General features: G+C 44.3%; 1 long non-coding RNA gene and 1 other non-coding gene across 10 annotated transcripts in view; both read right to left on the bottom strand.

Annotated features, from left to right (window-relative positions):
* Positions 1–24,480, bottom strand: part of LOC148146456 (uncharacterized) — a 931,882-nt gene that overhangs the window by 478,896 nt on the left and 428,506 nt on the right. The gene's annotated exons all lie outside the window — the stretch shown is intronic.
* Positions 7,303–7,374, bottom strand: trnag-ucc (transfer RNA glycine (anticodon UCC)). The gene has a single exon. It is a non-coding gene; the product is annotated as a tRNA-Gly (tRNA).

Genomic DNA, 24,480 nt, shown 5'->3' with positions numbered 1-24,480 from the left:
AGCCACATACGGTGATCTTCAAATCCATATGTGCATTTACTTAATTATTTGATCAGAGTAACTCGGACTTCCTTGCAGTAATAAAGCTGCTCGATGAGAATATATATCAACCTGCGCTTATGCAGGAAAGAACAGGTCACAGCTGGTCTTCCTTCACTGAAAATGCACCGAAAGGGGCAATCTCTTCCTGCTTTGTTTTCAAACTATTGCCTTCCCCTCTGTAATCTGACAGGGTAAAGGGGATGCGTTCATCCTCTCGGGGCCGATAAAACGCATGAATATGCACAGAGGGAATCTCATACCAAATGATCAGGGTAATTGTGGTGAATTTACCAGGAGTGGTGTGTGAGTCGGTGTGAACAGTGGGTAGTAAGGGCTAACCCATTAGCACTGACGTTGAGCCTTACACCAGCAGCATCAATCTCAATTCTTGCCTCACGTCTCCCAGTCATCATCGACTTTCAGTTTATCCTACTCCCCCTTCGAAACTTCTCACTTGTTCCCGAATACTTTCGGGTTTTCACTTCGAAATTGCAGCCGTTTGAAACTAATTTCTGGCGTATGCACGTCACTCTTTGGGATCAGCTTCACTGCCCATCCATAATTACTCCAGAGCTTGAGATAGTAAGTTACTTTACAGAACCGTGGAAGTACTCAGCACAGAGATGCATCCATGATGTCGCTCGGGAGGGAGTTCCCAGAATGAAAACAAACGACATTGAAGGAACAGTGAGATAGTTTCAGCTGAGAAAGGCAAGATCCTTAGAGGCGATTTGCGGTGAGAGGTGTCTCCTGTATCTGCCGCAATTATCCTTCCAGTTGGATGCGATCAATCACTGGATTGATTCTGGCAGATCCGCGTCTGTGCTCTGTGTGGAAGCAGGAAATAGTTTTCATTCGGATAAACCAAAAGAAGAGAAATAAATCTTTATTTCCTGAATGCGAATTGGATCCAGGTCTGTGCGATTCAAACTCAGACTCTGAAGCAGGGGCTCCACTGATGCTTACAATAACCCTTGAACTAACCTGTCCAAACTTTTGTGCCTATTTTCTTTCTCCCCACATTTTGAAGCACCAATCCTTGCCGTGAGTGGTGAAGGAGCTAACTACTCCGTCGCAGAAACACATTTGGGGCCAGAGACCCACATATCTGTCCCACAGCGGGTGTGGCTTTGCTCCGAACAGACCGGGTTTGCTGTGTGGGAATGAAACTGTGTTCGATCACACACAGACGCGGTGTAACAGCTGCCAGCAGATGTGGAGAAGGTTGGGGCGAATTCTGGGAAATAGACTGAATCCGGAATTCAGGGGAGCTTAGTGTCACAGACAAAAGGCTGGAGAATTGGGTTGGGAACAGAAGATGGGAGTGAGTTCCTGGATCAACCAGCTCTCTGTTCTGTGGGCGTTTGAATTCCCCGTTCGACCAGATCACATCTCAGCCACGCGAAAACCTCACTATCCTGCCCCACCCCACCCCTGTTACTGACAATAAACTGTTCAGTACGTAAACCCACGTGCACGCAACACCATCATTTTCCGAGTGAATTGGGAAAAGTTTAGGGAGAGTTCCGTTCGGTTTCATTCAGAGCATTCTAAATCAGTTACTTTTGTTTCAGCACTATTTGACATGGAGCCGTCACTCTCAATCCCCCGAGTATGTGGCCATTCGCATTCCACGGCTCTGTCTATTTTGGTTGGTGCATGGTAGGAATGGAACCTCACGTTTTGAAAGGGACATTGTTTATCATATAATCGGCTGAACTGATAAACGTGTCTCTGGCACCTCTGGTACAGTGGAAACAATTTTCACTCAGAAACCAACACATGATCAAAAACAGTGGTGACAACGTGTCAACAAAATCTGCAACAGCGAGCGAATGCGCTCTTGTGTGGGGTTGCAACATTGCAAATTGAATGGAGAGCTGGGAACCTATTAACAGATAAAAGTGCCCCTACATGAAACTGCATTTGCCAAGATTTCTCCACTCATTCATACTATCGATATCTGTTTGCAAAATTCCACATCCTTATCACAATATGTTCACCCACCTATTGTGTATCGCAGCATTTCACTCTGCCACTTCCTCCAAATCATTCGGTCAGATAAAACATTAAATCCGATGACTAACCAGTTTGGATTTCACTAAATTAATCTTTCCAACTTGAAAACTGCTCATTAATCTGGATTCGGTGATTTCTGTTAAATAGGCAATGGACAGACAATGCTGCTTTATGACCCAAAACCGAGAACTCCTTTCTCGTGCAACGGACTTTTATATAGCCCCTTATTGATTGCTTGCTAAAATTCAAATGAAGTTTACTGAGCATCGTCCTTCACCAACTCTGCAGGTCATGCTACCAAAGAAATCTGTCAGATTGTCATCGTGTGTTTTTCCTTTCAAAAATGATGTTGACTCAGTTTGACTGTAATCTTCTCTTCTAAACTTTCTGCTTTTCTTAATGTGCAATGGTGGTTCACATTTTCGAAATGACAACAAAGTCATTTGAGCAGATGGAAGCAATTTAACCCATCAAGTCAGCGACAAGTTTCAATGAGATCACGGCTGATTTGGTTAATCCTCAAATCCCCTTTCGGCCTCATCTCTGTGGCCCTCGATTCCCGAAGTGACCAAATGCCTGTCTTTCTCAGCCTTGCATGTATGCAGCCTTGACAACACTCTGTTGCAAACAACTTCACAGATTTGCTACCCTCTGAAAGAGAAAATATCCTCCACACCTAAGTCTTACATAATTGGCCACTTCCGCTGTGAGGAGGCCTTCTGGTGCCACATTATCCAGGTGTATATCAGAGAAGAAAAAAACATCAAGGTCGGTCTGCACTGTCCAGTGCCAGCTCTGAGAGTTTGCAGCATTGTCTTTTTTGACTTTTGAATGAACAAATAGACCTGAATCTTCTTCAAAAACACTTTAGTGACTGTAATTTCGCTGGCAGTGTAGTGCTTGATCACAAGTATATCACTCTCAAAATGTTATCTCTGTTTCTCTTTCCACAGTTACTGCTAGATCCGTCGGTTTTCTGCAGTATTCTGTGAATTTACTGTACACAAGTGCTGCATTTCATTAAATTCCTTCAATCACAGTCCTCTGGACACTGACCCTGTTAAGTGACAATACTTTCTCCTGCTCTTCAATGTGCCAAGCCCCACCGCTCCCTCCCCCATCAAGATAAACAGCTGCAGAACAGGACCTCTCCATCTCCATTAATGACAACCGACTTGCCACTGACATTTTTTACAAACCCACCGACTCCCACAGCTACCTGGATAACACCTCTTCCCACCCTACCTCTTGCAAAAATGCCATCCCGTATTCCCAATTCCTCCGCCTCTGGCGGATCTGCTCCCAGGAGGACCAGTTCCACCACAGAACCCACCAGATGGCCTCCTTCTTTGGAGAACGCAATTTCCCTTCCCACGTGGTTAAAGATGCCCTCCAAGGCATCTCGTCCACATCCCGCACCTCCGCCCTCAGACCCCACTCCTCCAACCATAACAAGGACAGAACGCCCCTGGTGCTCACCTTCCACTCTACCAACTTTCGCATAAACCAAATCATCCTCCGACATTTCTGCCACCTCCAAATAGACCCCTCCACCAGGGATATATTTCCCTCCCCACCCCTTTCCTCCTTCCGCAAAGTTTGTTCCCTCCGTGACTACCTGGTCAGGTCCACACACCCCTACAACCCACCCTCCCATCCTGGCACTTTCCCCTGCCACCGCAGGAACTGTAAAACCTGCGCTCACACCTCCTCCCTCACCTCTATCCAAGGCCCTAAAGAAGCCTTCCACATCCATCAAAGTTTTACTTGCAAATCCAATAATATCATTTATTGTATCCGTTGCTCCCGATGTGGTCTCCTCTACATTGGGGATACTGGGCGCCTCCTCGTAGAGCGCTTAAGGGAACATCTCTGGGACACCCGCACCAATCAACCACACTGCTCCGTGGCCCAACATTTGAACTCCCCCTCCCACTCTGCCGAGGACATGGAGGTCCTGGGCCTCCTTCACCGCCGCTCCCTCACCACCAGACGCCTGGAGAAAAAACGCCTCATCTTCCGCCTTGGAACACTACAACCCCAGGGCATCAATGTGGACTTCAACAGTTTCCTCATTTCCCCTTCCCTCACCTCACCCTAGTTCTAAACTTCCAGCTCAGCACTGTCCCCATGACTTGTCCGGTCTTGTCCTACCTGCCTATTTCCTTTTGCACCTATCCACTCCACCCTCTCCCCCCTGACCTATCACCTTCATCCCCTCCCCCACTCACCCATTGTACTCTATGCTACTTTCTCCCCACACCCACCCTCCTCTAGCTTATCTCTCCACACTTCAGGCTCACTGCCTTTATTCCTGATGAAAGGCTGTTGCCCGAAACGTCGATTTCGAAATTCCTTGGAAGCTGCCTGAACTGCTGTGCTCTTTCAGCTCCACTAATCCAGAATCTGGTTTCCAGCATCTGCATTCATTGTTTTTACCATCTTCAGTTAATTGTCTTGGGTGCAAAGAAAAGCTCGGGAATCTCTCCAAATGCCAGGAAATCTCGACCCTGGACATGATGCAAGGCAGAGGAGTGTTAAAGAGATTTTGGGAAAATATTTTCAATTGGCAGATGGAAAAAATGTTAAAGAGGCAAACCATATAACCCAGTCTCCAACATTGTGAATCTTCAGAAACTCTGTGAGATTTGAAATCCATGGAGATTGAAGAAGGGTGAACTGCCCGGTTGAGCAGAGACAGTCAAGACAGCTTCCCCTTCTTTAAGAGGACAGACCATTAACTTTGATGTTCTCGGGACATGAACTGATCTAAGATATTGAAATAATTATCGTTCCTCTACATGTTAAATCCAACCTCATCTTGAATCCGGGACAATAAAAAAACTCGGGACCACACAAGGGACAAGGAGGCTTGAAGGGAGATGGTCGCAGTTCGAGGAGAGTTGGTGCTCAGTGACATGGGTGTGTCTGTCGTGGATGGGATAAGACTGTTCCCATGCCTCCATAATGAATGTTCCAGACTTTAATTTGGAAAAATAAAACTGATAAGAGGAAACTTCTCGGTTGGGAAGGACAGACTGAAATCCGTCACAGCCTGCTTTAGATGTTTGAGCAAGGTTTTAGGTTGGAAGTGTCAGCGTATTAGACCGTTAAATGAAAGGCTGGTGGTTCAAGACCTCCAAAGGCGACAGCGATCGTTGTTGTTAAAGCATCTGTTTTCTCTGCTGCAGTGTTTCTTGTTTCTAATGGGGGCAGGAAAATGTTCCTCAAACGGAAAATTTCCGTGTGAAGAACCACAAAGAACTTTCTGCAATGGTTTAAAGGTTAATGTAATGAACTGTGGCCTCTGGGAATCTGAAACAAAATCAGAAACTGCTGACAAAACTATCTCGTTTGGCAGTACCTGAGGGAGATTATTGAGTTCTGATGATGTTGTTAAATATTGTCCACGATTCTCTCTGCATGGATGCTGCCAGACCAGCTGAGTTTTGTCGTGGAAAAAGTATAGAGAATTACCAGGAGACGTAGAGAGTTCTTCAAGAAGTCGGTCTGTTATTTGCAAACGAAAAACCGTGACACCGAGAAAGCAGATTCTCGAATGCTCTCGAACTTCATTGTCCATGGTTTTTTATACATTTTTCCCATGCTTTGTTTGCTGATCAGCATGTCTAAATATATTAATCAAAGCACCTCACACTCGCTACACAATAAACCAGTGATGTTAGTTCCCATCATCTCTTTAATTGTTCATTCTACTTAACGTTATTCTCATGTGAACGGTTAGATATTTAATGTCAGCTTTTGCAACAATGGTCTTAAATTCCAGACCCTACTTCATATTTTCCCGATGCCATAATTAGTTATTTATTGTCAATAATCTCAATCAGGCTGACTCTATTAACTATTAATTTGATACTTAATGTCATGTCCCAAATATTTATGTTCCCAATCGAGTCATAATGATACATAACAGGAAGCCTAACTTTACTAACTGTCATCTAATCTCACCATCGAGACCTTTCAGCGTCAACCTTTCTTTGCTAATTGGTGTGAGAGAATTCCACTATTCTTATCTCATCCTGCATTCTACAGATCCCTTGCAACAGATCGCCAGTGGGGTTCATGCTTTAAGCCTTCCATTGCTTTCATGCTTTAAACTTTCCCTTACTTTCGTGCTCTTTATTTTCCATAATAACATTTTGTCATTCTGACCAATGGCAGTCATTCCTGGCACTGGATATACTGACGGTGAAGGGTCAGTGATCAGAGCGGACTGTCCCTGTAGTTCTGTTCCCGACTCTCCACCTCCTGCTCTGTTACTAACCTCTCAGTCTCCTGGGAATTGCATTGTTCCCAATTTTGCCGGATTCCAGGCCTTTAACCTTGGCTGAGCAGACAGTCGATGGTCTGAGGAATATCGTTCCCAAACGTCTCATGTCCGAGGTAATGCCAATTAATAACGATGTCTGTGCATCCTCCTCGTAATCTGTGAAAATCATTGTTGCGGACTGTAGGAACATTTATTGACCGAAATTGAAGAGGTTTTGAACCAGATCAAACTCCTATTAATGAAGAAGATGGTCTAGATCCCTTTTTCTTTTCTCCTGAAGGCAAATGTACGGCAATGCAATTCAATTGGTGAAACTTCCAGGCTTGAACCGAAACACAATTTACTTCGCACTATCGTTGTAACACAAACAAAAAAACAAAGTGTGGACTAACCCAACTCTATTGGAAAACTGAACGAAATGAAACATCATTTAACTACGAAACAGTCAATGTTCGAATATAGTAACATTGCATAAACCATAAAAAACTGGTCGTCCTGCTACCGGAATGATATTGTGAAACGTGAACGGATGAGCAAAAGTTATAATGTGATGTTTGTAATTCTTAAGCTTCCAAATGATTTTGAGATGCGAATGTATTTTAACCTTGAAGAAATTTGACGCATTTAAACCTCCTTCCTGTCCACGATAGAAGCTGTTGGATCTGTTCCGAATTTCCAGGGGCTTCTGTAATTATTTAAAGTTTCTGACGATAGCAATCCCTCACTTTTCGAACAAAACAAAACGAACCTTATGTTGCGAACAATATTCAAATAAGCAATGGGCAGCAGAGAGGAAAGCTTTCGAGCAACGCTGCCCGGATTGTCACGGCAATTAACAGGAACCAACGCCATGAAAACCCTAAAGCAACCTGACAAATCCATTTCGCCACAGAATGCAACGTTGGTGCTCAAGACTTTTCCTTACTAAACCACAGGAAAAGCCACGACACTGCGATGGCCGGGAATCGAACCCAGGTCAACTGCTTGGAAGGCAGCTATGCTCACCACTACACCACCACCGCGCTAGCTGATAAAGTGTCCGTTTTCCCAAACGCACATAACAAGGCCGTGATAGTCACCAACTGAACTGGGGCTGAAAGCAAAACAACAAATTGCTTGTAAAACGTCAACAGGTCTGAAAACACCAGAATCAGAAGCCTTCAGCCCTTAAGAACAATCACTGGATCTAAAAGGTTCACTCCCCACAAATGCTGCCGGACCTGCTGAGTTTCCCAGCAATTTTTGTGCTGTCTCTCAGATCTGTAACATCTGCAGTTCTTTGTCAGATAGAAAACAAACGTTGACCCATTGAAGGGGATATTTGATCAGGTGATAGTCCTCTTCATCCACAGATATAGATGGTATGGAGTATAGGATCATAAAATTCTTACAGTGTAGAAACAGGCTATTCGGCTCATCCTGCATCCCACCAAGTCTCACCCTCTACGCTATTCCTGTAACCCCGCATTTCTCATGGCTAACCATATAACCAACACTCACCTGGACACTATTGACTATTGAGTGTTGCAAATCCACCCTGACCTGCGCATCTTTGGACTGTGCGAGGAAACTGGAGCACCCAGAGGAAACTCACGCAGACACGGGGAGAATGTGCAAACTCCACACACACAGTCTTCAATCAGACAGGGATCTGGATAATTGGAGAGGTTTCAAGAGGTAGTGCAGACTGGTTTGTGAATGATGGGCCGAAAGCCTATCCCAGTGCTGTAAAGGCTCTACAGTAACATGATTCCCTACATCCAGCATTCAACACAGTTTGCATTTTGTTTTAATCCGTCCTGTTATTGACATTATTTTGAGTGAAATGTATAGAGAGAGGTTGTTTGCGCATTCACACAGATCTGTGTTTTGATGGGTCAGGAGCAACATACAAAACAACAACTGGCGGATGGAGAATTGAATTCCCCCTCGGAATTTGCCGAGGACATGCAGGACCTGGAACTTCTCTATCACCACTCACTCACCACTCGCCGCCTGGTGGAAGAACGCCTGATCTTCCTCCTCAGGAACCTCCAACCCCAGGGCATCAATGTGGCCTTTAACATTTGCCTGATTTCCTCCTCCGACCACCTTATCCCAGTTCCATCCTGCCAGCTCGGCACTATCCTCATGATCTGTCCTACCTGCCAATCTTCCTTCCCACCTATCCGCTCCACCGTCCTCTCCGACCAATCACCTTTACCCCCAACCCCATCCATCAATTGCGCTCTCCGCTCCCTTCTCCGCAGCCCCACTCCCTCCCATTTATCTGTCCACGATGGACACTCCCAGCCTCATTCCCGATGATGGTGTTTTGCCCGAAATGTCGACTCTCCTGCTCCTCGGATGCTACCTGACCTGCTGTGCTTTTCCTGCATTACTCTAATCTTGACACTGATCTCCAGCATCTGCAGTCATCAATTTCACCTCGCATGACTGAATTCCTGCCCCTTACAGATCGAATTGGGTCTCGTGTTTTCATCATGAATTTCATTATGTTTAATATATTTTATTTTAAAAATCATCACAATATCTTGATGCCCTCATGAGCATGTAATGCATTTAGACAGAACAATGCCTCCTTTCTCTGTGAACAAATAGAATTAAAGGAATCGGTTTGGAAAATGTTTTCTCTCACAGAAACAGGAATAGAGAGTTATAATTCTCTCTGAATTAAACACAGGCCATTCAGAGGAATCTGATAAGGTCATGCAACATCTGCCGAGAGAAGGGAAAGGTTAGCTCATGTGTTATGAGAGTAGGGGAATTCAGCAGGGCGGTAGGAATTTAGAAAAGTAATAATTACTGAATAATTGGAATGTGGTTAACGCTGAAGAAAGAATGTGAGGTCTATACAGCCTGTTTAAAATGTTCAGTCCGTTCTAGTAGTCAATCCAATCAAAGCTAGACTTAGATTTCATATCCAGTTTCCTGTGCAATCCACATATCCCGTGACTCCCTGAGAAACCAGCAATCTGTGTCTTCCAATCTGAAATGCACTCAATGAGGGTGCATCAACAATCGTCAGGGACATAGAATATTAAAGACTCAGGGGCCTTAGAGTTAATCGCTCTCTCCTCATCTCATTCCCAAATAACCTGCCCCTTACACTGAGGGTGCTGTCAATAATAACCAAAAGATCTGTAAATGGTGTAACTTTAACACTGACTTATTTTCACAGATTCTGTCAGACCTGCTGAGCTTTTCCGCAACTCCTGAGACTGTGTTATCGTGTTTTAGATACCCAGACCCACAGGATCAATTTTTCACCATCTACCCTCTGAAGACTGTTCAGAATTTGATGAATTCAAATGAAATCGTATTTCAATTTTCTCGAAAATGGACACAATTTATTCAAAAGCTCAGCATTGGAGCACGTGGGTTTCAAACAGTGACCTTTATTTTGTGGTTCATTAATGTGTTTGGCTCATTGCCACTGGGTTACCACGTATTACTCAGATTTAATTGTTCTGGCGAAGTTGACGATGAGTTAGCGTCTTGAACTGCTGCCATTCATTTTGTCCAAATAAACCCATCATGATGTAAGGGAGGGAGTTCGTGGATTTACAACGAATGGCACTTGTGGAATTGAGACGATTTTCCGAGCCAGGGTGGCGAGTGGTTTGATGTGGCACTGTCAACTGGTGTCCCGTCTATCTGCTGTGCTCAGTGTTCCAGGCGATAATGCTGTGGTTCTGGAAGCTGCTCTGTGAGGAACTTTGGGCAATTTCTACAGTGCATCTTTTCAGTGGTATATTCCACTGCTACTGAGTGTGGATGGTGGAGACAGAGAATGTTTGTGACTGTGGTGCTGAGCAAGCTGCACTGCAAGTTAAATCTTCCTAATTATGGGGAACATAACTACTTGCCATCATCATCAATCCATTTCGCAGCTGGACATGCAGTGATTACACGGATGTGGTGTACAAGTCTGTTAGTTGCTCAAATGACCATGATCTTTTAACCAGATTCACCTTTTCACGGGTATTATGCTGAGAGACCTCACGCGACTGTTCCACTTTCTCATCAACATTTCATCTGTAAAAACTGGGAATGAGCTGATGGGACACAGATTGTGCTGCAGATGGTTAGACACAGCGCAGTGTCAGTTACTGCACACTGATTCTGTTTGGCATTATGCATGTCTTTCTCTGAATGTGTTTGTGTATTATCGTGTGTTCCTGTCTTTGTGATTCTCTGTGTGTATCTACCCATCTATCTCTGCCTGACTATCTGTGCTTATGCGAGTGTGTTTGTGTCTCATTGTGTGTATTAGTGTGTGTCTCCATGTTTATGTATCTCTGGGTCTGTACCTCTGTGCAACGGGTTCTCTGTTATTTTCGGGATTGTAACAATTGAAATGTGGTTTAAACCCCAATATATCTGTACCTCTGACTATTCCTCTTGGGCTTGAAGTGATATATTGCTTTTCGTTATGTTTGAACGTGTGTGTGTGTGTGTGTGCGTGTGTGTGTGTGTGTTGTGCCTGTCTCTGTGTGTGTGTGTGTTTTGTGCCTGTCTCTGTGTGTGTGTGACAGACGGAAATACGTACAAATACTCAGACACAATCACATATACAGAGAGATGTGAAGAGACTCCTACAGACAGAAGCACACATATCGACTTAAAGAGACACACGTGCACATACAGTCACACAGACATACACACACAAGCGCAAAGATGTTGATAGAGACAGCAAAAGTGATACTATTAGAATTTCTTTCCTAAAACTAAATGAGAAATTAATAGATTTTTGGATTGTTTGCTTTTATAGGAAATTTGTCCATAATTTTGTCTGGACAGCTGTGCCTTTAACGAGTTTTTGAACGAAATAAGAGAAAGGTGGTTTAGTTAGTAGAGTGCGAGGTTAATGTTGAAAGGATGAAAGCAATTTGAATTGATGAACCTATTTTACCATACCTGCGTTTTCCAGTCTTTTCAAAATGGCCGCTGATGCTTCTGAATTGGGTCGACGTGCTGTCTTGTTCCAGGATGATGAATTAGGAATTGAGAACCTGGAGGATATTTCTATTAGAATCAATACCGATCATTGGAAATGTCCACTTCCATAGGAAAGGGGACTTTGGGATTGCTGTTAGATCTTCAGCACTTCCAAGACCACCCAACAAAGAACAATGAAATACAAAATTACACAGATTGTAATCCACTGGCCTTCTTTAAAAGTTTCAAATTAACAATGCAACATATTTTGATGGTGTCGTTTGTTGTAACCATTTTATGATACACATCAAAAGAAAACCGAATGTGAATTCAGATATATTGTCCTAAAATACAAATGGTGAAATACGTAAAAGCTTTAAGAAATGCGAAGCTTGCATAACATTGCAAGAAGGGAGAAATAATAAATAGACTGCACTTTTTATAAAAAATGTGCATCATGTATTTTGCAAGTAAATGCGTTTTTGAAATGGCATTTTAGTTTTCTCAGGGCGCATACATATAAAAACATTTTTTTTTAAAAAGAATTGAGTGTAATTGTGGACTAAAATGTGAAAAGAGCGACCTTACAAACAGATAGAAAGTGGAGGATAGCTGCAAGGTTTGACAGCAATTTACCTGATAGTGACCCAATAATTGAAATGTGATTGGAGATGAACGGAGATATACACAGATGCAGCCTTTGTTTGTGACAAGGAGCTCATTGATGATTGGCCACTAGTTCACCACTGATAAAGGCTGTCTGCTACCAGCAACGATGTGATTGGTTCTCAGGCAACTAAACAGCTTGGGACTCTGAACAAGATACAGGGAAGTCTTAAACTGCTCAGGAGCTCTCTGTTCGCGGCAGTGATAGGTGCTTTAATCCTGAAGAAACCTGGTATATTTTTGTTTCAGCTGTTCCTATGAGCTCTGCCTTTTAATGAGTGTGTTAGAGACTGTTTGTAAGTAGTAACCAGTCCTTCTGCATGGTGTAACTCAATGACAGCCTCCAAGATGCACTGTACAAATTTACCAAAGCCTCTAAACAAAGTACATTCCAAAGACATGACAACGAAGAAATGGAAGGGCCGGGGAAGCAGATTAATGGGAGGGTTATGACTTGGAGCCAGTGATCAAACCTGTTTAAATGAAGAGTCGATGAAGAGAAATGAAGAGTAGAGTAGATAACGACAGGAAGTATGGAATACAGTGAGATTTGGCGATCTGGATTCAGAATTAGTTGGCTGACAGAAGGCAGAGAGTGGTTGTAGATGGAAAATATTCTGCCTGGAGGACAGTGTTGATTGGGGTCCCGCAGGGCTCTGTTCTTGGGCCTCTGCTCTTTGTAGTTCTTATAAATGACTTGGATGAGGAGGTTGAAGAGTGGGTTAGTAAGTTTGCAGATGGCCCTAAGGTTGCAGGTATCGTCGACAGTATAAACGGCTACTTCAGGCTGCAACGCGACATAGATAGGATGCAGATCTGGGCTGAGAAATGGCACATGGGGTTCAACCTGGATAAACGCGAAGTGATGCATTTTAGAAGGTGGAATACGAATGCTGAACATAAGATTAAAGACAGAATCCTTGGCAATGTGGAGGAACAGAGGGATCTGGGTATGCAAGTACATAGATCCCTCAAAGTTGCCACCCAAGTGGATAGGGTTATTAAGAAAGCATATGGAGTTTTGGCTTTCATTAAGTGGGATTGAGTTTAAGAGCTGCAGCTCTACAAGTCCCAGGTGAAAGCACACTTGGAATATTGTGTCCAGTTCTGGTCTCCCTACTATAGGAAAGATGCAGAGGCTTCGGGGAAAGCGCAAAGAAGGTTTACCGAGATGCTGCCTCGACTGGAGGGTTTGCCTTATGAAGAAAGTTTGAATAAGCTCGGACTTTTCTCTCTGGCGTGAAGGAGGAAGAGAGGAGACCTGATCGACGTATAGAAAATAATGCGAGGAATAGATACAATCAATAGGAAGAGACTTTTCCCCCGGGCAGGACGAATGGTATGGGAAGTCATAGTTTGAAGATATTAGGAGGAAGGTACAAAGGAGATGTCAGAGTTAGGTTCTTTATGCAGAGAGTTGTGAATGCATGGAATGGGTTGCCAGCTGTGGTCATGGAAGCAGAGTCATTGGGGACATTGGTGCGACTCCTGGGCATGCACATGGATAGCAGTGAGTTGAGGGGTGCGTAGGTTAAGTTACTATATTTGACATTAGGATTAAATCTCGTGGGCCAAAGGGCCTGTTCTGTGCTGTACTTTTCTATGTTCTATGTTCTATGAGTGCATACACTGGGTATATCTAAACGTAAGGTGTCAACCTGGTGAAGCTACGACACAGAAATAGTTGCATGCCAGAAACCATAAGAAGCATCGGATAGACAAGGCTAATTGACTTCATCATTCACGGATCAGACAGAAACTCTGCAATCCTGCCACCTCCCATCATAAATGATGCGGGACAATATAATAAATCATTTCTTTCACATGAACTACGAGGCTGAGGGTTACAAAATAGATCCTTTCGAAATTACGACAGGCATGGAAGTAATGGATAATGGAAGTCTTTTACACAGACCACAGGAGACATAGGTTTAAAGTGTTATCGAGCAGACCAGACCCAGACGTATGGTATGCAGATTGATTTTGCTTGTTTTGTGATAGTCATACATTCTGAGAAACAGTGAAGAATATTATGTTGCATTCTCTTCAGTACAAATCATACCTTACCCAAGGACATCAGTTTAATATAGTTTCACAGCTTTTGAACAGGTGCAGAGAAGGATCAACTCTATATATGACAGGTCCATTCATAAGTTTGATAACAGCACGGAAGAAATTGTTCCTGAATCCATTGGTACGTATTTTAAAACATTTGCATCTTCTGTCCGATGGAAGAGGTTGGGAAAGAACATAGCGGTGGTGGGAGGGGCCTTTGATTGTGTTAGCTGCATCCCTGAAGCAGTGGGAATTCAATAACGAGTCAATGGAAGGAAATGTGATTTGTGTGATGGATTGTGTTAGATACACGCATCTCTGTAATTTCTTGCAGTACGGCCAGAGCAGTTACCATACGAAGCGTCTGGATAGAATGTTTTCTGCAGTGCAATGTTAAAATTGGTCAGAGCCATTGCTAAAATGCTAGATTTTCTTCCCCGTCAGAAGAGGTAGATGCATTGATGTGCTTTCTTGACTGTAGAGTTGACATGAATAGACTGATTGTTTGTAATATTTATTACTCGGAAATTGAAGCTGTCCATTACCTCCAAATCAGCACCAATGACAGAGACCAGTGTGTGTCCTTCAGTTCAATTCCTGAAGTCAATGGCCAGTTCCCTTGTTTTGCTGACATTGAGGGAAATATTGTTGTCTGAACACCATGTCACTAAGCGCTATTTCCTGTAGGAGATAGTGAGGACTGCAGATGCTGGAGATCAGAGCTGAAAAATGTATTGCTGGAAAAGCACAGCAGGTCAGGCAGCATCCAAGGAGCAGGAGAATCGACTTTTCGGGCATAAGCCCTTCTTCTTGAATGAGGAGGGTGTGCCAAGCAGGCTAAGATAAAAGGTCGGGAGGAGGTACTTGGAGGAGGGGCATTGGGAATGCGTAGGTGGAAGGAAGTTAAGGTGAGGGTGATAGGCCAGAGTGGGGGTGGGGGCGGAGAGGTCAGGAAGAAGATTGCAGGTCAAGAAGGCGGTGCTGAGTCCGAGGGTTGGCACTGAGATAAGGTGGGGGGAGGGGAAATGAGGAAGCTAGAGAAATCTGTGTTCATCTCGTGGTTGGAGGGTTCCTAGGCGGAAGATGAGGTGCTCTTCCTCCAGGCGTCTGTTGCCATGGTCTGGTGATGGAGAAGGCCAAGGACCTGCATGGCCTTGGCGGAGTGGGAGGGGGAGTAAATGCATTCAGCCACAGCGCGGCTGGGTTGTTTGGTGCGGGTGTCCCAGAGGTGTTCTCTGAAATGTTCCGCCAGTAAGCGGCCTGTCTCCCCACGGTAGAAGAGGCCACATCGGGTGCAGTGGATGCAGTAAATGTTGTGTGTGGAGGTGCAGGTGAATTTTTTATGGATATGGGAGGATCCCTTGGGGCCTTGGAGAGAAATGAGGGGGAGGTGTGGTCGCAAGTTTTGCATTTCTTGCGGTTGCAGGGGAAGTTGCTGGGAGTGGAGGTTGAGTTGGTGGGGGTTGTGAAACTGACGAGGGAGTCGCGGAGGGAGTGGCCTTTCCAGAACGCTGGTAGGGGAGGGGAGGGAAACATGTCCTTAGTGGTGTGGCCTGTTTGGAGGTGGCAGAAATGACGAAGGATGATACGATATTTGGAGATTGGTGGGGTGGTAGGTGTGGACCAGTGGGATTCTGCCGTCATGGCGATTTGGAGGGGCGGGGTTCAAGGGCGGAGGAGCGGGAAGTGGAGGAGATGCGGTGGAGAGCATCGTCAACCACGTCTGAGGGGAAATTTCGGACTTTGAAGAAGGAGGTCATCTGGGTTGTTCGGTATTCGAATTGGTCCACCTGGGAGCAGATGCAGTGGAGGTGAAGGATGGCGTTTTTACAGAGGGCAGCGTGGGAGGAGGTGTAATCTAGGTCGGTTTTGAGACCTACCCACTATCGTGGTGTCATTAGTAAATCTGTAAATGGAGTTAGAGCTGAATTTGGCGGTACGGTCATGAGAGGGTAAGAAATATTGAAGCGGGGTGAATACACAGCCTTGAAGGGCACCAGTATTGCGTATTATTGAAGAAGAGGAGTTTCCAACTATCCTCATTCATTGTGATCTGCCGGTCAGAAAGTTAAAGATCCAGTTCCCGATGTGAGGAAAGAGTCCTAGGACTCAGAAATGTCAATGACTCTTGTTGGCATTAGGGTCTTCAAGGCAGAGCTAAAGCCAATATACAGAAGACTGATGTAGGTGTCCTTGTTATCCAGTTGTTTCAGAGATGAGTGAAGTGCCAGAGAGATGGGGTCTGCATGGATCGATTACGATCGTGTCGAATTATCGAGGATCTCAGCAATCTGGGAGTTAATGTTTGCCATTCTTAACCTCTTAAAGCACTTCATAGATGAGATCAGCCATGATTGTATTAAAAATCGGAGCAGGTTCGAGGAGCCGAATTTCAGACTCATGCTCCTATTTCTTGTGTTCATTTGTTCTTTATAGTTCAGAGGGAAACATGTTAATAAATGGTCCTGGCAGACAATGAAGATTCCCACACACACAAATCCCATTTCTCAGCTATACGCCCATCGTCCTAAAGGTTTCAGCAATGCATGGGATTATTGATATACCACACAGGTAAAATGAATGCTTATGATTCAAACATTCATCCTAATAATGACAGTGTGTGAGACTTTAAGTTCTTCTGGGTGTATGGTAGCCGATTGTAAAATGAACCTCAGCAGGAACTGCAAAGAGGAGGGTTACAGAGTAAGGATCACAAGCAGTCCAAGAGCTGCAAATGTTGTTAGGAAGAGGGCCACCTGCACAAGTACTAACCAAGACAGGGGGGGGGGGGTGCTGGGAGTGAGGGTGTCGATCCAATAATACCATAAATGTTAACGTGATCTTATTAATTGGATCTTATTAATTGATTCAACATCATTGTCCACAACCTTGAACACAAATCGGGAGAGTTCAAGTGATGGCGTCACCAAATATTTGGACAGTTTGGCAATTATGACCAGGACGTGGGCCTATCGAGGTGAAGACGTTTTACTGTGATCGTACAGGAGGTATGGACACCATCAAGCATCTCCAAAATGATAACGGATAAATGTGGCCAATCACAGATATTCTGGGCGAGCAGAGCGAAACAGGCAGACACACTGAATAAGGAACAGAGAGTGACAGAAGAATGTTGAGATTTCCAAAAGTCATCTGCTCAAGTCAGTCTTGATATAAAAACTGAGTATATTATTGGTGAAACTAGTTTACAAGTAAATTGTGAAGTGGAAGTAAGCTGCTGGCAAACAGATCGATGTAGCGATGGTAAGTGAATGGGCAAAGCCCTGTCCATTACAATACAAAGTGGAGAGTGTCAGGGAGAATCGACAGAGACTTTAGTTTAAATGGGGAGATGTTATAGGACTCTGACGTAGAGAGGGATCTGTGTGTCCTGGGATATTAAAACACATTGCATTAATCTGCAGGGGCAGCAAGGTATTAGCAAGGCAAAGGGATGAAGTTTTCGTTTGTTCATCGTACTTGAGCATCACTGGCTGGACTCAGCATTTATCCTTCATTCCCATCAGCCCTTGAGAAGATGGTAGTGAACTGCCTTATTGAACTGATGTACTCCATAAAACGTTATTTTTGGAGAAACTGAATGTCGCAGAAATTAAACTGCAGCTTTTTGTATTCCCAGTCCCAATTTTAAACTTGACTGTTTGGGTGGCACAGTGACTCAGTGGTTAGCATTGCTGCCTCAGAGTTCCAGGGACTCATGTTTGATTCCAGTATCGTGCGACTGTAAATGGAGTTTGTAAGTTCTCCCCGTGTTTGCGTGGGGTTCTTTCAGATGGTCTGGTTTGCTTCGACATGTGCGAGTTCAGTAATATTGGCCATTCTAAATTGCCCATAGTGATCAGACATGTGAAGGTTAGGTGCATGAGTCAGGTGATATATAATCACCTCTGGGATTATATATTCATTTACTTTAGTCTGAGTGAAAGACTGGAATTCCATGTGTTGTCAGCAAGCTGATGTACAGCAGAACAAAGTCTCGAAGCTAATTGAGGGGAGCAATTCGTAGAACAGGGAGAGAATAGGGAAAAAACAAATTGCTGATAAAAGCTCAGCAGTTTTGGCAACATCTGAACAGAGAAACAAGAGTTACCACGTCGTATCCGGTCACCCTTTATCTGAGCCAGATCTGAAACTTTAACGCTGATTTCTCTTCAAAGATGCTGCCTGCTGAGGTTTTTCAGTAACTTTTGGTTTTGTTTCTGATTGACAGCATCTGCAGTTCTTTCAGATTGTATTTAGGTAGTGAATGGGGTTAAGTTCAGAGTAAAGCTGTTTCTGCACTTCAGCTTTTCTAACTCCCAGGCCATGTTCACTGTGGAATTAGATAATGACAAAGTCAACCCCTATCCCCACACTGTCCCTATCAAATGCACTTAGCATAGTTATATCACTGGCTTATAGGCAGAGTACATTTCCCTGTACACTTTCTCCAACTAAACCTCCTAGGGTCCGGGAAAAATAGGGTTGCATACAATGTACAGATATGTCCACAAACACTCCCGTGTCAGGGAAGCTCTGTGTTAAATTACAGAGTAAAGATGCCTCTACAGTGTCTATCACAAACTCGTACATAGCTCATACGCACAGACACACTGTCATGCAGTCACACATGGTCAGTCACACGCACAGTAGAGCATTGCAAACTCCCGATCTCAGAATCTCACACTCGAACACAACCTCTCACTCAGCCAATCACAGCCACCAACTCTCAGTCAATCAGTCACAGACACCTCAAAGCCACACTCGCTCATTCACAAACACAGTTACTCTTTCACAAATGTATACTAATGATGCACAATCCGAGAAGCTTGCTTAATGGTAAATCAATTTCTTTATTTTTAGAGAACACAAAATTTGAAGGCAAATTACGTCAGGCTGGTCCTTGATAAATGCCTGTTATCTGGATAAAATACATCTTACTCCACGCTAAATCTCTGACAGATTCTGAACAAGACCACGCACCTACAATTCAGTAGCTGACCTGTCATATTACTATCGTATTTTCGTCTTGAAGTTTGGAAAGTTAGACAGATTCTTAAAAATCTCAGGGCACGGACTTTAAAAGGATTCTGGAATCTGCATCTTAATCAATGGAAACTTTGTAACAGAGTTCTCCATATCCTGCTTTTACAGGATTAACATTTCTACAATGTCGGAATGTATGAATGGAAAAAAAAAGCTTTTCACACATTTGCCCCTCACCTGTGCTGACAGAATTCAGACTCAAACTGAAGCTTCTCTGCTCCTGCATCCAGTTTACCATTGTACCATTTGGTTTAGATTATCCCTCCTCTAACATCGAAATTGCATCGATTGACATCCTAGTTTATTTCATCTGCAGGAGGCCGAGAGATGAAAATGTATAAAGTGTACGATTTGTTTTAATCTGCCAAACCAGGACAAATGATTCCAAAAGTGTCAGTAGCCATTATAAGTTTGTTTCAGGTAGCCATGTCATGTCAGCACAGCGCTGACAGCGACTTTATAAACAGGGAAAGGCAAGAACGGGTTGGGGACTTGGGAGTCCATGTGTAAATGAATGCAGCGTAGATTCACAGAACTATAGTTGGACGGCACGGGTTCAATGGCCATGGAAATGACACAAGCCCAGGACTGTATCCCTGGAATTTTGAATAGACTAAAATGATGAAAGTTTGAGAGTCAATGACAGGAACTGCAGGATTAGATAGGGAGAAAATATCGTTGTTGCTTCTGGAATCTATAAATAGGTTCAATGTCGAGTAATCCAACAATAGACTGGAACCTTTTGAAATCTCAGGCCACGTTCAGCATGAGGTTAGGTTTTGTTTTAATCACCCGACACTGTCCCCATCAATCTCTAACAGAAAAGCACAGACAAAGGTTTCAGTACAGTTTAAAGCCCAATTACACTGTTCCCATCAACCACTCCCGGGACAGGAACAGAACTGAGTTAGATAATGAATAAATCCCTCTTTACATTTTCCACATCAAACCCTCCCAGGACAGGGACAATACTGTGCCAGATCGTAAACAAAACATCGTCCATATAACCAGAAAATGACTGCATTCCATCTGTTGCTGCCTTGCCTATTGTGGCTCACAGAGTGAGCTCCGAAACACCTGCAGGGCAATCTTATACTGTACCTGTGGCTGTGGCTCTCTATCTGTGTCTGTGAGTCTCTCTCGGTTTCTGAAATTACCTCACATTCCCTCGACAATGTTGAATAAATTTCAAAACCGCTCAATTACGTTTAAAATATTTTCGGATACCCTTAAGGTTTTTTTGCAGGGTTTATAAATATCCATCCTCACGTTACTTGCGGATATCCAGTGTAATTCCTCTACATTTATATAGTCCGTAATCCACAAAGCAAATTAACATCCAGGGTCCGTGAACAATCCGGAAGTTCCATGAAGTGTCTCTCTTGGTCATTAACAGTAAGGAAGTGTTCCTATGAATTTTTTCACTGAGACGCCATCAGGAGTCCTGAGGACCACTTTGATTCTCAGACTGACTGTTCATCGTCACTGCAAAGAAAAATCAAATTTTCAAGATGCAGGAAAATCTCAACGAAAGTAACTGCTGATGTGCTTCCCCAATGTAATCACTGATACTTCTTAGGATGAGATTTTGAAGAGGACATTTAGCTAAATGAAACCAGGAGCAGGACGAAGACATTCAGCCCCTACAGCCTGCTCTCCATTCATGCCTGATTCCCTATCTCAACGCTGTATTCCCACTTGCTCTCCAGAGGTCGTGGTAGAGAATGGTACAATTACAAAATTTGTTCACGTTTGTCGGAGGAACCGAACAGAAACTGAATGATCCCGTTGAAAATGGTGAGAAGTTCTGAAACGTTATCGTTCAGGGGGATATATGGTATCAGAACTTTAACTGACAGTGGAGTCAATAACGTGGAGGACAATTGATACAGAAGAGTACATTACAGGCCCTTCAGCCCTCGATGATGTGCTGATCGGTTAATCTACTTTAAGATCCAACTAATCTGCAAAACCTAATTTCCATGTGCCTATCCAAGAGTCGCATAAATATCCATAATGCATCTGATTGAACTACCACCACCACAGATTCTGGTCGGTGCATAGAAAGAACTTACCTCTCATTTCTCCGAAACCTTCCTCCAATCACTTTTACATTATGCCCCCTTATGAAGACTTTTCTGTACTGGGAAGAGGTCTCTGTCTATTCATTCTATCTGTGGTTCTTATCATCATATACACCTTTATCAATTCACCCCGCATCCTTCTTCACTCCAATGAGAAAAGCCCTCGGCCCCTCAATATTACTTGATAAGAAAAATGCCCTCCAGTCCTGGAAGCATGGTGGCAAATCTTTTCTGCAGCGTCTCTAAAACTTCTGCCTTCAGGATCAATCTAGAAGATTGCAGATTTAAAAAAAATCCGTGACTGATTCTGAACAAGCTTCACGTGGAATATGCTTTACAAATCACAATCCCTCAGGTAGTTGGAGGGTTCGCCATGTCAGGGTGTGATTTTGAATAAATACAGGAAATGTCTCTCCCCCACGGTCATTACGTGACTGTTTTGCTCTTTATGACAAACAGAAAGCTCTCGCCTCTCTCGTGTCTGTTTCACAGGAATTCTGTGCTTCATATTAATTGGCCGCTAACAATAAGGAAGTCTGGCTCTGACTAGTTCATTGTGAGGATATCAGGAATCCTGTGGACCACTTTCATCCTCAGACCGACTAGAACTAACTTCTGCATGTATCCTCCTAAATTCTGCTACTCTTCTCTTCCCTGTTTCCTGCATTTTCAATTTGTGTCATTTGCAAATTCTGAAGACATGTCCGGGAATCGGAGGGAACGAAAACAAAATGGAAGTGCATGAATGATGAGATAACAAAATGATAAGGGTGCAAAACAGAACCTCTGCATCCCAACTTTCTTGTCCAAAGTTGCTTGGAAGCACAAAGTAATAGGTCGGGAATGGGGTTTGTGGTGGAATTGAGCAAAAGTGTCAAAGTATTACTGGAAGCTATGAAATGCTGGGACCAGGATTGGAATCAGGAGGTGTGGCCACGTGGGCAAGGTAGGAAAAGTCTTGAATGCAACATTGTCAGAACTGGTCAATTAACGGTCGGTCAGGAGGGGGCGTCGTTCAATCAATGTGGGCAGAGGATGTTCCAGTTCAGAGAATGCAGCAATCATATTTAAAGGCTGTTACCTATACTTTCAAACAACAGCTCTGGAGAGACATTGGCTACTAACAAACATTTAACATCAATTAGATTCAGATTGCTACCTGATTCATTAAAGTTCCTGCAGGGTTCTTGGGCACAGGAACAAGGCTGGAGAAGATCAATAAGTCAATGTGGGCAAGTTCAAGTAGAGAGTGCTGAGGTGGTGTGTACGCGTGGGTAACCTGGTTAAGTTGACAAAAAGGGATCAGCGAGCGGACATTATCTGGAAGGTTTACAAGGTTAAACTGAAGAACTTATATGTGGCCAGAGATGAAAGTGAAATTGAAAGCAAAACACATCATATCCAGCCATTGGCAAATCCATGGCAGCAGACTGTCCTTCCAAAAGGTAAGGGTAAGGAGGATCCAGTGTGCCCTGACAGGGTAGATCAGCTGCTGACTGCAATAACTGGATTATGGGGAGTTGTGGGGTTTCGGGGGAGTGGGGGTTGAGGGCCTCACAGTCACTTCCCGTGACTAACAGCAGCTCGTCATCCCTTCTGAAAATTACAGCAGAAACCACGCAGATAGCACCCAGTTTGTCGGCACCCTGTCGTCCACAGGCATTCAGAGGAGAGCCAGAATGATCAAAACCAACGGAGAAAACAGATAGCAGCTTGACGTCACTTCAGCTGTCAATGCAGAGGTACAACAACATCATAGCACCCGCATTTACTAAGAAGGTCACCTTGAAGTCCTTAGATTTCACAAGTATCTACTTTGTTATTACATATCACCGTGGTATGTCGCTATTTTCAATTAATTCTGGTGGGATGCATGACAACTCAATACCGTCAATTGCGCACCCCACTGGGAGCAGGGAGTCAGTGAACTGTCTATTGAAAGGGGCCATTGACAACAGGCAAGTAGGGATCGAGAAGAGCGCAGATAGGCGAATTGGAGCAAACCAAGAGCATCATGAGCTTATCTGGTCAGAGGGTTCAGGGCTGTGTGAAATTACTGCCCACAGCATGGAATAATGGACGACAGGTTCTCTAATGTAAGATCCTCAGAGGAACAGTGGATACTGGCATTCAATTTACATAAGGTCTGCCGGCTCAGTAGGGCGACTGGGCAAGAGTCTGAAATAATTGCAGCATAAGTCGCAGTGGCAGGGCTAATACTGGAGTTAATGGGTTCGGAGAGTGGGTCTGTTATGGGTATTCTCAAAAACCGTACAGTGCAGAGGGTCTTGCAACTCAGGTAATTTTCCGAGTCGGAAGCTGCAGACAGTTGGACAGACCCAGTATCCAACACAAAAGAAATGACCAGCTCCCCACGACCTTCACATCCATCATCGGAATTTCAGACGGGGCGTTTGAGAGACATATTGAGATCGCCTGTGAAAACGCACTCTCACTATAACCCTAGTTAGTTTCTGGAGCACGGTGGAAGGGATCAGCCACAGTGTGGGCAGCCTGTTGAAGCTGCCTCTGTTGTTGGTGGACTGCTGTCGTGCCTAAGGGGAGAGGGAGAGGGTAGATGGCCCTGGGCGACATTGTTTGGACCAGCACTGTGTCACTCAGTGTTCCAAATTCACACTGTTCCAACACTGCCTTCGTTGAATTGCCCTAGTTTGCTGTACTGGCCTGGCGGTGTCCCTGTGGTTGTCAGGTTGTGCGAGCCAGTCGAATGCCCCCGTCGGTTTTGGTGTAATGAACAGCCCATTCCCGTCCAAGTTATTCAGTACAATTAAAGTGTCCGTCCTGCTCGTCGTTCGATTGTGCAACGTGAAAACGTGAGCATATGTAAGGTCTGCACGGCAAGCTTTTCGTTCTCTGCCAATGGAATGTCGGACGAGGAGTCGCAGACCTCCCTGAAGCGGACAATGACATCGAGCAAATACTTGGCTGCTCTGCAGACACTGGATAACAGCCCGAAATCGGCGTGCCGTCTTGCACTGGCCTTTATTGCATCCTTCACGGTGCTGTCCAGCCACGTTTTCCCAGTCTGAAGCGGTCTCCCAGGATTGGATGGGGATGTCAATAACAGGGCTAATGGTCACTCAGTGGGTCATATGCACAAGCTGTAATACGATCTGCACATCTTGGGACTGACAGTTGAAAATACAGGAAATTTCGAGGAACCAATTGGGTCTTATACAGGGGAGTGCAGCCAGTTATGATGCGGGGAAACTGAAAGTTGGTGGCCTGGTTATTTCGGCAAGCACTCGGTCTTCTTGTGAGTCTGGAGTTATCGTTTGTGTTGGGCAGCAGTGGTGATTCATACTGCCCGGCGGC

Source organism: Chiloscyllium plagiosum, unplaced genomic scaffold (assembly GCF_037043375.1).
Source record: "Chiloscyllium plagiosum isolate Xiang-an unplaced genomic scaffold, Cpla_swu_hap1 HiC_scaffold_21, whole genome shotgun sequence".
NCBI lineage: Eukaryota > Metazoa > Chordata > Chondrichthyes > Orectolobiformes > Hemiscylliidae > Chiloscyllium > Chiloscyllium plagiosum.
Note: the sequence above shows the minus strand (reverse complement) of the source record. Positions and strands in the feature narration are given on the sequence as shown.